Below are 14,358 nucleotides of genomic sequence, written 5' to 3' on the forward strand. Positions count from 1 at the left end.
GACGATTCTTCTTTGTTAGGAGGGATACCATCCCTAATGGGAAGGATCTGCCCAAGGAGTGGGCTACTCATGGTAGGATAGAGGATCCTGGAAGGATCACCATCAGACTTGTCTCTTATGATGAGGATCACTAATGTCTTTCTTTGTTTTTTTGTTTATTGTGCAGCTATCTCCATCTCTTATTTGAAGCTGACACCTGCGGCAAAAGAGAGGCTTTTGGCCTTCAAGAAGCTTGATCCGGAGACAAGAAGTTTTCAAGTTGCCATTCAAGATTCACAGGAAGTATCCTCCGCATCTGCCACAATGTCAAGTAAGTATCCTCATAAAAAAGTAGTTCTATGTAGGATTTTTGAATTAGTTAAAGTACTTATCTTATTTTGATTGTGTAGGCGCTGGGAAATCTGTCAAGTTTGCCTCCAAGTTTGGTATTGACGAGCTTGCCAATGTTAAGTCTACAAGGAAGAAGGCTCCTGCTGCCAGTCCCTCTGCTTCAGCCCCTAAAGCTCCTATTAGGGGTAAGGGAAAGAAGAGAAAGGCTTCTAAGGATCTTCAAGGATTTCCCCTGCTCCGCCAGCAGTTTCTTGATTACGTTAATGAAGTAAGGATTATTGCCCCTGTTGGTTATCCTACTTGAATATCCTGCTCGAATATCATGCCTGTATATCATGCCTGTATATCCTGCCTGCTTCTTTGAGGATCACCTGGTCCTGGACTTACCTTTTTCCCTTTCCGCAGAAACTTGCTGAAATAGAAACCTACCTTGGCCACGTCGAGGATCAGGATCGCCAAATCGCCGACCTCCAACAAATGGGCGTGTTGAAGGATCTCAAGATAGCTGATCTTGAGAAGGAACTCCGGGCTACAAAGGATGAAGCTGCTCAAATGCTGGTCAACATGGATGGTGAGAAGCAGGAGATCACCCAGGATGCCAAGGTCTCCGCCGCAATAGCTATGTATAAGATACAACTGCAGATGGCTGAGGAGGCTCAGGATCCTGCCTTTGATAAAAGCTCATGGGACGTGGAGGGCTGGAAGGCAAGATTGGCAGAGCTGGAGGATGAGGACGAAGCTGAGGAGATCCCAATGCTGGAAGGTGGCGAGGCTGGCAAGGATCAGGGTGGAGATGGAGCAGCAAAGGTTTGAGCTGCAGGATTGGGCGATGATGGATATTTCGAGACTAGGCCGGAGCCCAATTTTTTAAGTTTGGTAGTGGTTTTTGTTTGTGGTTGTGATGTTTGAAACAATTGATGGTCTGTAACTTAAACAATAGTTTTTAGGGTTAAGGATCATGGATCCTTTGAACAATAGGTAGGATCGCAAATGGTGAAGGGATCCTCTGTCATGCAATTTAGGTTCAAGTTCGGTCAATCCACCTAGGGTCTCACGCTACGAATTGCAAGTCCACCTACTCCCCCTCAAGCTTATAGGACAAAAGGAACCACCACTGGGTTATTTCCTAACCGCCTTATACCAAGATCAAGAGAGTTTAAAATCAAATCTATTCTTCCCATTTTTTCATTTTTTTTTTCACTCAAGACTCACTAACTAAAAGTTCCCATCCCCACATTTGAATGTTGCATTGTCCCTAATGCAAGGATGTAAACCTGACTCCTAAAACCTAAAAACAAAAATAAATAAATAAATATACAAATATACAAGTATACAAGTGGAACGACTTAGCTGAATCATATGTGAGACTGTCAGTATGCCAGTCGATACCACACATGCCCTCCAATCCAAAACGCGCTCAGCAAACTGTACTAACTCGGACACGCGAACGGAAGCGGCAAAACAACCTAACAATCATAATCAATCCACACCAAAATAATATAACATAATAAGATCAGTGTCACATCCGTCAACCAAACCCAACCCTACCAACCAGTATATCATATCAAATACAGACCAAAATATTAGGATAAAAACAACAATAAATAAAAACCAAAAGATATAATCTCCAAAGACCCTGCTGTGTATCCTCAATCTCCTCCAGCTGCACCCTCCTGATCACCTGCAGGATCCTCCTGCTGTGGCTGCCAAGCTGCTGGCGCCTGCAAATGGAAGTGATCATATATAACCTGCAAACCCTCTCGTATCTCCTGTCTCACCTGCTCAACCTCCTGTCTAACCTCCTGTCTAACCTCCTCCACTCTATCATACAAACCCTCCAAAGTCGGCGGCACTGGCCGCGGCTTCCTGAAAGGATACTCCCGTGCTGGGAGCTGATGTCTCTGAAGTGGAACCTGGTACCGCTCCGGAATCGTGGTGGTCGCTGCCTCCTCGGCAGTCGGATCCGGAGACGGTGGTGCTGGCAGAATCTCTGTCCATGCTAGCGGCTCGATAAACGTGACGATCCTAGCTAGCTGTAAACTCCTCAACTCCACGAGAGATGGAGCGGGTCCCTCAGTCATCCTCTCCGCCGGAAACTCAGCAAACACACCCAAATTGGCTGCCAACATCGTGATATACGGCCCACCATACAATCTGGCCGTACCACCCCCCTTCTTCGGCCTCGCTAAGGACCATGCCAAAATACTAGCTAGGTTGGCCGGCCGCCTCTCAACCATGCACATCAAACAAAACAAACTGTGCTGTTTTACCTTGTCTCCCTCGTGCTTTCCTATCAAAGTAGAACATAAAATCTTGTGCACGAACCTGTAAACCGGATCTCTAATGTCTGACGCCACCAAATTGCTAGAATATGGTGAAATAGCAATGGTGTGCCAGAAACGTGCCAAATCCTCCTTTACGACACACGCCTCTGCCGGGTCTCTCAAAACCTGCCTCAATAAACCTCTAAACTCATCTGACCCAACCTCCTCAGCCGAATACAACCCTGTCACCTCTGCAAACTGCATCAGACTCATATTGTAAACCTGTTTGCCTAACGCAAACGAAACCACATCTGGCTGATCGAACCCCCCTGGGTGCCTATAAATGAATGTGGAGTGAAACTCCATAGTCAGCTCCAGATACTGAGGCATCTCACAATCCATCGCCCACCTAAACTTATCCCCTAGAAGCTCCTGAACTCTCTCGACCTGTCCCAACTTCCTAACCAAATCCCAGTCAATCCTTTTACTCTCTAACAACTTCACCTTCTTAATTGCCTCGAATTTCATAAACTCATATGACCCCACCGTAAAACGCAACAACGGGCTCTCAACCAGCCTCTCACTCTGCCCGTGTGGGGTCCCAGCATCCCTGTATGTGATCTCTCGAAGCACCGGAGCATCCGGCTGCTCCTGTGCAGCCGCCTGGGCACGAGTAGTGCGCCTCTTGCGCTTGACACCCGAAGATGATCCTTCACCTGACATCCTGTTCACAATAGATCAAATAAACATGCAAAACAGGTGAACCGTTAGTAATCACAAGCTATTTTTGGTATTTTTGAATTATTTGATTTTTTTTGGAATTTTCTGTTTTTTTTATTTTATATATATATATATAATAAAATAATATTATAATAATGTTCAATCGGACGACGGCCGTATAGCATTTCATTCGCGGCCGTTGTTCGATATAAGTGCATATCACAAAAACAACCCGAAACTAGGCCAACCTCGCCCGAATGGAGATTGAGTACGGGCGACGCGGCCTAAGATCGAGCGATGCAATAGTATGCGCACGACACGACACTAACATGACGCAACTATAACTCGAAACACACTAACGGACCCTAAACGACGCAAAATGACGCACATAACCCTAAAACGACACTTATGACTCATTTTACACAAATTTACACTTTCACCCCCTCCCGGCACCTTGCTCGCCCTCGAGCAATCCTAAGTGCCGAGAAATCAAAACAATCCAAGTGCGGAAGCAACGGAAGCGAATGCGCGCAAATTTTGTGAAAAATGGAATCTTTATGTGAAAAGTGCGCGCAATACCTCCCCACACTTGAAGTTCATCATGTCCAAAAACAAACGCCCAAAAATTTTTCGCGGACAAAACCACCCCCTTTTATTTCCCTATGTCACATCCCGTTCGCACGCCTCTCAAAACAAATCAACCAATACAAACAAACCAACCCAAACCGCCCGCACCCTGGCAAGTATTCAACAACGCGGAACATAGGGACTCGATGTAACCACCTGCGGACTCAGTGACCTAAACATACCGACACTGACTGACCCGAACCATAATTACGTACAAGACTGACGAAATGATACTTACACAAGACCTGACCCAAACTTAAAACCTACTGACCCGACTAAGACACAAACTGAACCGACTCACACACAACCCTGCAGACTTAAAACAACAACTAACTAGACTCGATTCGACTCGACACAAACTGAATGACGAAGTAATCCAGCAGGAAATCATACCTGTAGCGTAACCGAACCGAATGAACAGACAAATCTGATGTGTGTCAACAGTGGTGTCCACGGTGGTCTGGTGGTTGGCGATGAGGTGGCGATTGACGGGGGTTGCAGGCAGTGGTGAACAGGTGGTGGACGTGATGACTGTGGTGGCAGGCGGTGGTTAAAATGGACGGGGTGATGGTGGTGTTGTATGGCAGTGGTGGGGGTAATGTGGATGGTGGTGTTCGGGGAGATGGGTGGTGGTGAAACGGTGGTGAAGGGAGGTGGTTATGGGTGGCGGTTGACGGTTGAGATGAGGATGGTGTATGGCGGTTGTGAATGGTGGTGATTAACAGTGGTTTTCGGTGGTGAAGGGAGGTGGTTATGGGTGTGAATCGCCGGAGGGAAGTGTTAAAATGGTTAGGGTTTCAAATGACACTGATTTGGGGGTTTTGAAGATGACACCGACAGCGACTGTTCACGCGACCCGCGTGAAGTGTGAAGCCAATATGAAGCGGGTCGCTTAAACTTTATTATTTTTAAAACCCTTTAACACCCAAGCGACCCGCGTGAAATGTAATGGTAAGTGAAGGCGGGCCGCGAGTGGGTGATTATTTTTCAACTCTTTTTAAGTCCAGGCGGGCCGCGTTAAATAGGAAAAACCCTACGCGGGCCGCATGGACAGTGCAGAACTGCTGTTTGGTTAACAGCAACAGCAAGTTTCAGCAAAAATTCATTTTCATTAATCCCCATTTTACCCCCTGCATTTATTTACGCGTTTTTAGCGTTAAACGTACCTGTGCAGCTGTTCGGTGATCGATCTCGGCTCCGTAAAGGTGATGAAACCTGCAAAAATACTCACGACACACACAAGACGCAAGAACACACAAAACGACACAAATGACGCAAAAACTCACAAAAACTAAACTAAGGACACGACACGGACAACGACGCAATATACAAACTCTACATTTGAGTTTTCACTCAAGAACCTACGGGGCGGTGCTGGGCGGTTCCGAAAGAGGAACGGTTTCCTCTTCGGCGGTATCGATGGGACCTCCTATGTAATGTTTCAACCTATGCCCGTTTACCTTCCACACATGCGAACTCTCCTCGTCAAACAACTCAACGGTACCGTACGGGAAAACCTCCTTCACGACGTACGGCCCGGACCATCTTGACTTCAACTTCCCGGCAATCAATTTCAACCTCGAGTTGAATAATAGCACCCGATCGCCCACTTTAAACTCCTTCAACTTTCGCAACTTCCTATCATGCAACGCTTTCGACTTCTCCTTGATACTCCAAGAACGATCATACGCGGCGTCACGAGGCGCCTCTAACTCATGGATTTGGAAAAATCGTCTCCTAGCGGCCTCGGTCAAATCTAAATTCACCGTTTTGAGCGCCCAAAGAGCCCGATGCTCTAACTCGACCGGTAAGTGGCACGCTTTCCCGTAGACGATCATAAACGGTGTCGTACCAAATGGCGTCTTGTAGGCGGTTCGGAAAGCCCACAACGCATCGTCCAACTTGTCGGACCAATCTTGCCTACTCTTCCCTACCGTCTTCTCTAAAATTCGCTTCACTCCTCGATTTGCGTTCTCCACTTGACCGCTCGTTTGTGGATGATACGCGGTGGAAAAGCGGTGCGTAACTCCATATCTCTCCAACGCCTTCTCCATAACCGCATTGCAAAAATGCGTGCCGCGATCACTAATAATGGCTCTAGGCGTACCAAATCGCGTAAACAACTTCTTCAAGAACCTCACCACCACTCGTGCATCATTCGTGGGCGAAGCTTGAGCTTCCACCCACTTCGAAACGTAGTCAATCGCAACGAGGATGTACCGATTTCCACTCGAAGATGGAAATGGTCCCATGAAATCGATGCCCCAAACGTCAAAGACTTCCAACACTTGAATGGGATTCTGGGGCATCTCATCCTTGGATGAGATGTTGCCGGTCCGCTGGCACCGGTCACACTTCCTCACAAACTCGGCCGCATCATCTACCACCGTCGGCCAATAGAAACCACAATCAAACACCTTCTGCGCGGTCACATGCGCACCATGGTGTCCTCCAGTCAAACCCTCGTGCACGTGCCTCAGGATCCCCGCACCTTCTTCTCTACTAACACACCTCCTCAAGACTCGATCACCGCCTATCCTGAAGAGATAGGGATCGTCCCAAATGTACTTCCTAGCGTCCCTCGTCAACTTGCGCTTCTCCTGCAAACTCAAACTCTCCATCACAAACCCGTCAGCCAAATAATTGGCTATGTCGCTAAACCACGGGAGGTCTACGGCTCCTGCCGTGACAGCATCAATAGACTCGTGAGGAAATCTGTCTCCTATCGCCTCCTCACGAATCTCCTCACGCTTCGGATCCTCTAGGCGAGACAAGTGGTCCGCCGCCACATTCTCTGCCCCCTTCTTATCCTTAATTTCAATGTCGAACTCGGAAAGAAGCAGAATCCATCGTATAAGACGCGGCTTCGCGTCCTTCTTCTGAAACAAGTGACGCAGAGCAGAATGATCAGTGAACACGACGGTTTTCGAAAGAACGAGATATGATCGGAATTTATCGAACGCGAACACCACCGCCAGCAACTCCTTCTCCGTGGTGGTGTAATTTTCCTGGGCATCATTCAGCGTTTTACTCGCGTAGTAAATCGGGTGAAAATACTTCTCCCGTCTCTGCCCTAACACCGCACCAACTGCGTAGTCACTCGCATCGCACATCAGCTCGAATGGTAAACTCCAATCAGGCGATACGAGGATCGGTGCACTCACTAACCTCTCCTTCAGAAACTCAAACGCTCGAAGGCACTCCTCGTCAAATACGAAAGGAACGTCCTTCTCCAACCATCGCGTCATGGGGCGAGTGATTTTGGAAAAATCCCTAATGAAGCGCCTATAAAATCCCGCATGACCGAGAAAACTACGAACCGACTTGACACTAGTCGGCGGAGGAAGCTGGCTAATCGTATCTATCTTCGCTCTATCAACCTCAATACCTGCTCGCGAAATCTTGTGCCCTAGCACAATCCCCTCAGTCACCATGAAGTGACATTTCTCCCAGTTCAGCATCAACTTCGTCTCCACACATCTCTTCAGCATCCTCTCAAGATTCGTCAAACACTGATCGAAAGAACTACCATACACTGAGAAGTCGTCCATAAACACATCCATCGAACTCTCGACCATATCCTGAAAGATCGCGATCATACAACGCTGGAATGTAGCAGGAGCGTTACATAATCCAAACGGCATGCGTCGGTACGCGTATGTGCCATATGGACATGTAAAAGTGGTTTTCTCCTGATCCTCCGGTGCAATAGGAATCTGGAAATAACCCGAAAACCCGTCGAGAAAGCAATAGAACTGCTGACCCGCGAGACGCTCAAGCATCTGATCAATGAATGGGAGCGGAAAATGATCTTTACGAGTGGCGTCATTTAACTTTCGATAGTCAATGCACACACGCCAACCCGTAACAGTGCGAGACGGAATAAGCTCATTCTTCGAATTCAGAACAACCGTCATCCCCCCTTTCTTTGGGACGACCTGCGTAGGACTCACCCAAGCGGAATCAGAAATAGGATAGATCAATCCAGACTCAAGCAACTTCATCACCTCCTTCTTCACTACCTCCTGCATATTCGGATTCAACCGACGCTGCGGCTGCACTACAGGCTTGAAAACGTCCTCCATCAGAATGCGATGCGTGCAAAAGGTAGGGCTGATGCCCTTGATATCGGATAACCTCCATGCAATCGCGTCACTGTGCTCTCTAAGCACCTCAATCAGCCTTGACTTCTCCTCCTCTGTCAACTTCGAAGAAATGATGACAGGCATACTCGGCTTCTCTCCTAGAAACGCGTACTCGAGATGGGATGGAAGAACCTTAAGTTCTAAAGGCGGTGGAATCTCTACCGGAGTACTCTCATCACTAATCGCATCGAGCCCTAATGGCTCAGCACTAACCTCATCACTCTCATCTAAACGCTCCTCCTCTACCTCATCTACCTCATCCTCAGAATGCTCGTCAACAACTCCCTCACCTACCAGATCGGCTCCACTAATGTACTCGAAGCACGTGTCGACACAAGATATGAATGAATTGAGAAAATAGACGGAATGACACGGCCCACTAACATCATCTCCACAACTAGGATGCTGCATCGCTCTATCGATCTCAAATGTGACAACCTCGTCACCCGCACGAAGAGAAATCTTACCGTCAAAGACGTCAATGATCGCCTTTGCGGTTCGAAGGAATGGACGGCCAAGAATAATAGGAACTCTCTCATCGGCCTCCATATCAAGCACAACGAAGTCTACTAGGAACACAAACCTATCGACCTTCACCAGCAAATTCTCTACTACCCCACGAGGATACTTGACTGATCGGTCAGCCAAGGACAATGACATGCGCGTGGGTGTAAGCTCTCCTAGACCAAGACGCTCATACAACGAGAATGGCATCAAATTGATGCTGGCCCCTAAATCGGCTAAGGCGTGAGAAGGGGTAGCGGCTCCCCCAAAGAAACATGGAATCGTGAATGTGCCAGGGTCGGTCAACTTCTCTGGTAGCTTATTCAAGACTACCGCGGAACAACCCCCTGTCAATGGAATATTCGAAAGCTCACCGATTCTCTCCTTACGCTTCAAAAGATCCTTAAGGAATTTCGCGTACTTAGGCATAGCCTGAAGCGCCTCGATGAACGGAAGATTGATCTTCAACTGAGTAAACATCTCGAGGAATTTCCCGTACTCCTGAGCATATTTCTGCTGCCTGGCACGGGCGGGGAACGGAAGGCGAGAATAATCAATCACCGGTGCCGGCCGACCCCTCGTCGGCTGCCTCTCCACTCTCTGCTCTACTGGCGACTCCTCGGCGTGTGCTGTACTTGCTGGGGCTAGCCTCGTGTGCACCTTGCCTGGAGCCTCCATCTCGATCTCCTCATCAAACTCCTCCTCTACTTCTTCAACCTCTCTCTCTCTCACTACCTCTCCCAAGCTCTTCCCACTACGGGTCGTAATCGCCTTCGCTGACTGATTCGCGGGATTCGGGAAAGTGTTTCCCGAAAACTGACCCGGTGGGTGCTCCTGTAACTGCTTAGCAAGTCCGCCTACTGTCCTCTGAAGATCGAGGAGGGCGGCCTGCTGATTCTTGAATTGAAGGTCGTTATTCTTGTTAATTTGCTCCTGATTTTTCATGAATGCATCGCTCCGCGTCATCATCTGAGCAAACATCTCCTCTAACCTACTCGTGCTAACCTCAGGAGCTTTCCCACCACCATGACTCTCCTGAGGCGGTCCTCCACTCGAAAACTAACCACTAGACCCCGACCCACTAAACTGTCCTGAACTAGACTGCGTGTAAATACCGGGCCCTCTACTCTGATACTGACCAGATGAAAATCCAGGAGGATTTCCAGACGAACGATAACCACTCGAATTGCCACTACCGCGCCAGTTGGAACTCGAATTATTGAACGGATTCGTGGGACCCCTAGGCTGACCGGCTATGTACTCTACCTGCTCAAGAGTGAGCGTGGGGCAATCTATGGTATCATGTCCCCCTCGACAAACCTCACACCTATCGACTTTCTTCTTTATCTCATTCAACTCCTGCCTCATCTCTTGCCTCAATTCCTCCTTCGCTCTCTCGACTGCAGCAGCTACCGATGAATCCAAGCCAACTTGGTTTACCCCTCGACCGGCCGAGGTGGTACGCACAGGAATGGAAGTCCTGCTGGTAGTGCTGTAGTCCATATCGGAGTGGGCAAAACTCTCAAATAAATCATTGCACTCCACCACTGTCTTCTTTCCCATAAGCTGGCCTCCTGCTGAAGTATCGAAACGAGCCCTAATCTCAGGAGTAAGTCCATTATAGAACTTCTCTACTAACGCCCAGTCAGATAGACCATGCTGAGAACAACGGGTAATCAGGGTCTGAAAACGCTCCCAAGCTAAGTGATAAGGCTCATCTGGCTCCATACGAAATGAGTGGATCTGGTCACGAAGGCGAGATGCCTTGGCTGGCGGAAAATATTTGGCTAAGAATGCATCGCGAAGGCCTGCCCAAGTACGGAAAGTGCCAGCAGGCTGGGAATCGAACCAGACGGCTGCGCGTCCAGCAAGGGAGAACGGAAAAACCTGAAGATACCTAGCATCAAGATTGACACCCTCAATGGAGAAGTGAAAAACCTGAAGAGACGAGTGATGCGATTGATATGGGCGGGGGCATCCTCGTCGTCACGACCATGGAACTGGCAGGAATTGGTGATGGCGGTTATAATGTAGGATGGTATCTGCCAAGACCGATCGTTCGGGATCTCGGGAAGGGTGATGGGGGAATTACCACCGGCGAAGCCGGTGGTAGCCTGGTCGTAAACTGTCCTACGGGCCATGTGAGCTACGGGTGGTGGACTAGGCGGGCGGGTGGGTGGCGGGGAATTGTGGGGTGAAGATTTTGGTGTAAAATCGAAAACTGGGGTGGACTGAGAAAATGAAGTAGAGCTAGAAGCACGTACCTCGGACGTAGACGACGAGAAGGAAGACCTGAGTGCAAGCGGCAACGGCGGCGGTCCCTCCGAGCGCGTATGGGGCATCCACTGCAAAAACCGAAAACAAACAAGTAAGAAGACTCTACTAAACGACTCGACTAACTATAAAAAGACACTAAAATACTTAGACACCTACGACTCAAACAAAGAAACAAAATAGCACGTAATATGTCAAGTAAGTCCAAACAAAGTAATCAGCGCAATCGCCAAGAGTCCCCGGCAACGGCGCCAAAAACTTGATGTTCTGAAAATGGGTCAAATAAAACTAACTAAATTACCCTATTTCTAGACTCTCTAAGCTTTAAATTTATAAAACTAAGACTCGACCTAAACCCTAAAACACGCAACCGGCAAGTGAACCGATCGACGTAGTAAAGCTAAAGTAAGTCCGAGTGTCGAACCCACGAGACTCTACTGACTACGCTACGACTCTATCTAGACTCAAACTGACACGACATACTAAATTGTTTATTAATTTGGGGGGGGGGTTTCTAAAAATCCTAAATAAAATAATAAAATAATACTAGAAAGCTAGACACGAACTCAAACGAAGGGTCTGATCAGTGAGAATGAAGACTACCTAGGCTAGACGCAGGCTAAACTCAAAATGGATTCTTATATGATAATGATGTGGTGTGGAACCAGGATCTTCTAATGCTAAACCTATTAAGATACCACTAAGCCCCTCAAACACTCTCGAGGCGATTCTTGTGGCACTACCTAGGATGTTACGCTCACCGGTTTTCTAGATTTCTTGTCCGTCCTCTAGTTTCTTGAAAGTGCTAATGTAAGACGCTCTACTTTGCCGCGCGAACGTCTAAAGCAACTATGGGTTTAATCTTGGCTTAATAGACAATGGGTGGTTAATTCCTTATAACTACTCCGAGACCTATCAATATCCTCGAGCCTTTCCGCGACGAGTCTAGCAGCACACTTGATTTTAATTAATTACCGAATATTGTTCCTAAGGTTACTAGTGCACTTTTTCACCCTAAAGAATTAATGACCTATTATGTGATATAGACACTCACCTAAGTCAAGAACCCTAATTCGACTCTATTCCGTGATAAAGACCGTCACCAAGAATCGAATGGAACAAATAAACAATAAATAAATAATCACAAGCACACATATGCACCAAGACAAACTATCATAGTGTTTACAATACAAGAAAAGTCCACAACCACATCAATAATCAAATAAAAATCCAAACTTTGTCATGCCATAGTCATCGCCTAGGTAGTTTATGGTTTTAGCCGGAAAACATCATCAAAAACAAAGTCAAAAGCATTGTATCAACTGAATTCATTGGTAACAAAGTCTAAACAAACAAAGAACGAAAGAAAAAGGTATGTAGAACCCGAATCTTCACTCCCGAATGCTCAAAAACGCTATCCCAATGATTCCAAGCTTCCAAGATGCTTCAAGCACGTCCACAGCCTTCAATCAGCAGCCAATTCTTGCCCAAAGATGCCCAAGTTCGTAATAATCCGGCTGTGCACGCGTATATGTTATTATATAACCAAAAACCCTAACTTGCCATGCAATCCGCAACCTTCTGCCAACACAGACTCTTCAGGCGGCCCGCGTGAAGAAATGGCTTGAGCTAACGCGGGTCGCCTAGGGTTTAAAATCCTGAACATCTTGCCAAAACTCTCGCGGCCCGCCTAAGAATCATGCCTAAGTTGACGCGGGTCGCGAGAGGTAGTTATTCCTGCAATTCTTCCTTTAAGTCAATGCGGGGCGCGTGAAGATGCCTGTTAAGTCTACGCGGCCCGCCTGGGAGCTCCAGAACTGTAATTTTTCTTCGTTTCAGCTCCCGACTTCCTCGGTTTCCGTGCCAGCCTTCAGCCTTTCCAGATTTCTGCTCGTTTTCGCTCCTTTTGGCTGTAAAGACCTGGAAACACAAAAAAATCAAAAGTATGTACATTCTAACCTAAACCGACACTAAAACTAACAGACTAACGACTAAAACCGACGCGAATACCGATGTATTTTGCAATACATCACGGTCCGTGATCCTGATCCTGGAACTCCGCTGAGGATCACTACCTGCCAAAGAAACAAGGATCACTGGTTAGGATCACGTGTAAGGATCATGTATTATGAAAATCCAGCCCTAATAGTGACAGAGGCAGAGGATACTTCTTGGGAATCCTGGGTAGCAACCTGGAAAGTTCTTGTCTCCGGATCAAGCTTCTTGAAGGCCAAAAGTCTCTTTTTTGCAGCAGGTGTCAACTTCAGACGAGAGATGTGTTAGGGCTGGATTTTTATAATACATGATCCTTACATGTGATCCTAACCAGTGATCCTTGTTTCTTTGGCAGATAGTGATCCTCAGCAGAGTTCCAGGATCAGGATCACGGACCATCATAGGATCCTCATGCTAACAGTTGCTTTCATTGAACTTAATGTCATTTTGCAGGAATGTCTAGCAGGATCCGCTCTTAGCATCACAATCAAGGGACGCGTCTTTACAACTTTGGCATATGCTTAATCAGAGATGAACGTTGTGAAGGATATGGAAACTTGGCATGATTTAAGGGCGATAATTTAGGCTAGATTTATTTTTATTTCTAAAGGGGTAATGAGCTGATTATTAGTTTGTTTACCTAAAATAGGCCACTCACACTTGTATATATAACACTCTTCCCCATTCGGAAGACACACAACACAATTCTCACACGCTTAGACACTCGAAACTATAGTGATCCTTGTACTCAGCTCATTATCATCCGAATTTGTAACCATTTTTCTTATATTGAAGTTTGGTGATCGGTAGTTGCCATCACCCGAGGTTTTTTATGCCGGAGATCATACATTGATCAAGGGCTTTTTCCTCGTATAAATCCTCGTGTCACTTGCATATTTCTAACTAAAGTGATCCTTTACTTTTTCAACTAACCAAGCATCATTCCCCGTTTACATAGAGTTTGGTTGTATTATCCTTGTGTGATTTTTGACCAAAACAGTTTGGCGCCCACCGTGGGGCAATTGGTGCTTCATTCATAAGAAAACTTTCTGTTCGAAATCATTTCAAAAGAGTTACATGGCTTCATCATTGAAGAATGCATCCACGGCAATGTCTGCAGTCACCTCGTCTCAGAACACTCTGCCTCCTCCACCGGCAGGATCTCAGAAAAATGCTGAGAAGAGACCAACTCCTACTTTCTCTAAACCTCCATCTTCTTCTGCTATGAATTCTTCTGCTCCCAGTACTAGTGATGTATTTACTTTGATTTTGCAGATGAAGGATCGTATGCAGCGGCAGGATGAAACTAATGACAGGATCCTCAGGGAAATTGGAGATCTCAAAAGACAAAAGAAAGCGGCAGAGGATCATTCCCCACTGATGCCTAAATCTTTGAGCTTTGATACTCCAATGATCACTTCTCAGCCATCGGGAGTCCCAGACGTTCAAATTGTGGGAGAATCAAAGGGACTGCACCTCGGATCGGCAGCAATGACTCA

This window comes from Helianthus annuus, chromosome 4 (genome assembly GCF_002127325.2).
Source record: "Helianthus annuus cultivar XRQ/B chromosome 4, HanXRQr2.0-SUNRISE, whole genome shotgun sequence".
Taxonomy (NCBI): domain Eukaryota; kingdom Viridiplantae; phylum Streptophyta; class Magnoliopsida; order Asterales; family Asteraceae; genus Helianthus; species Helianthus annuus.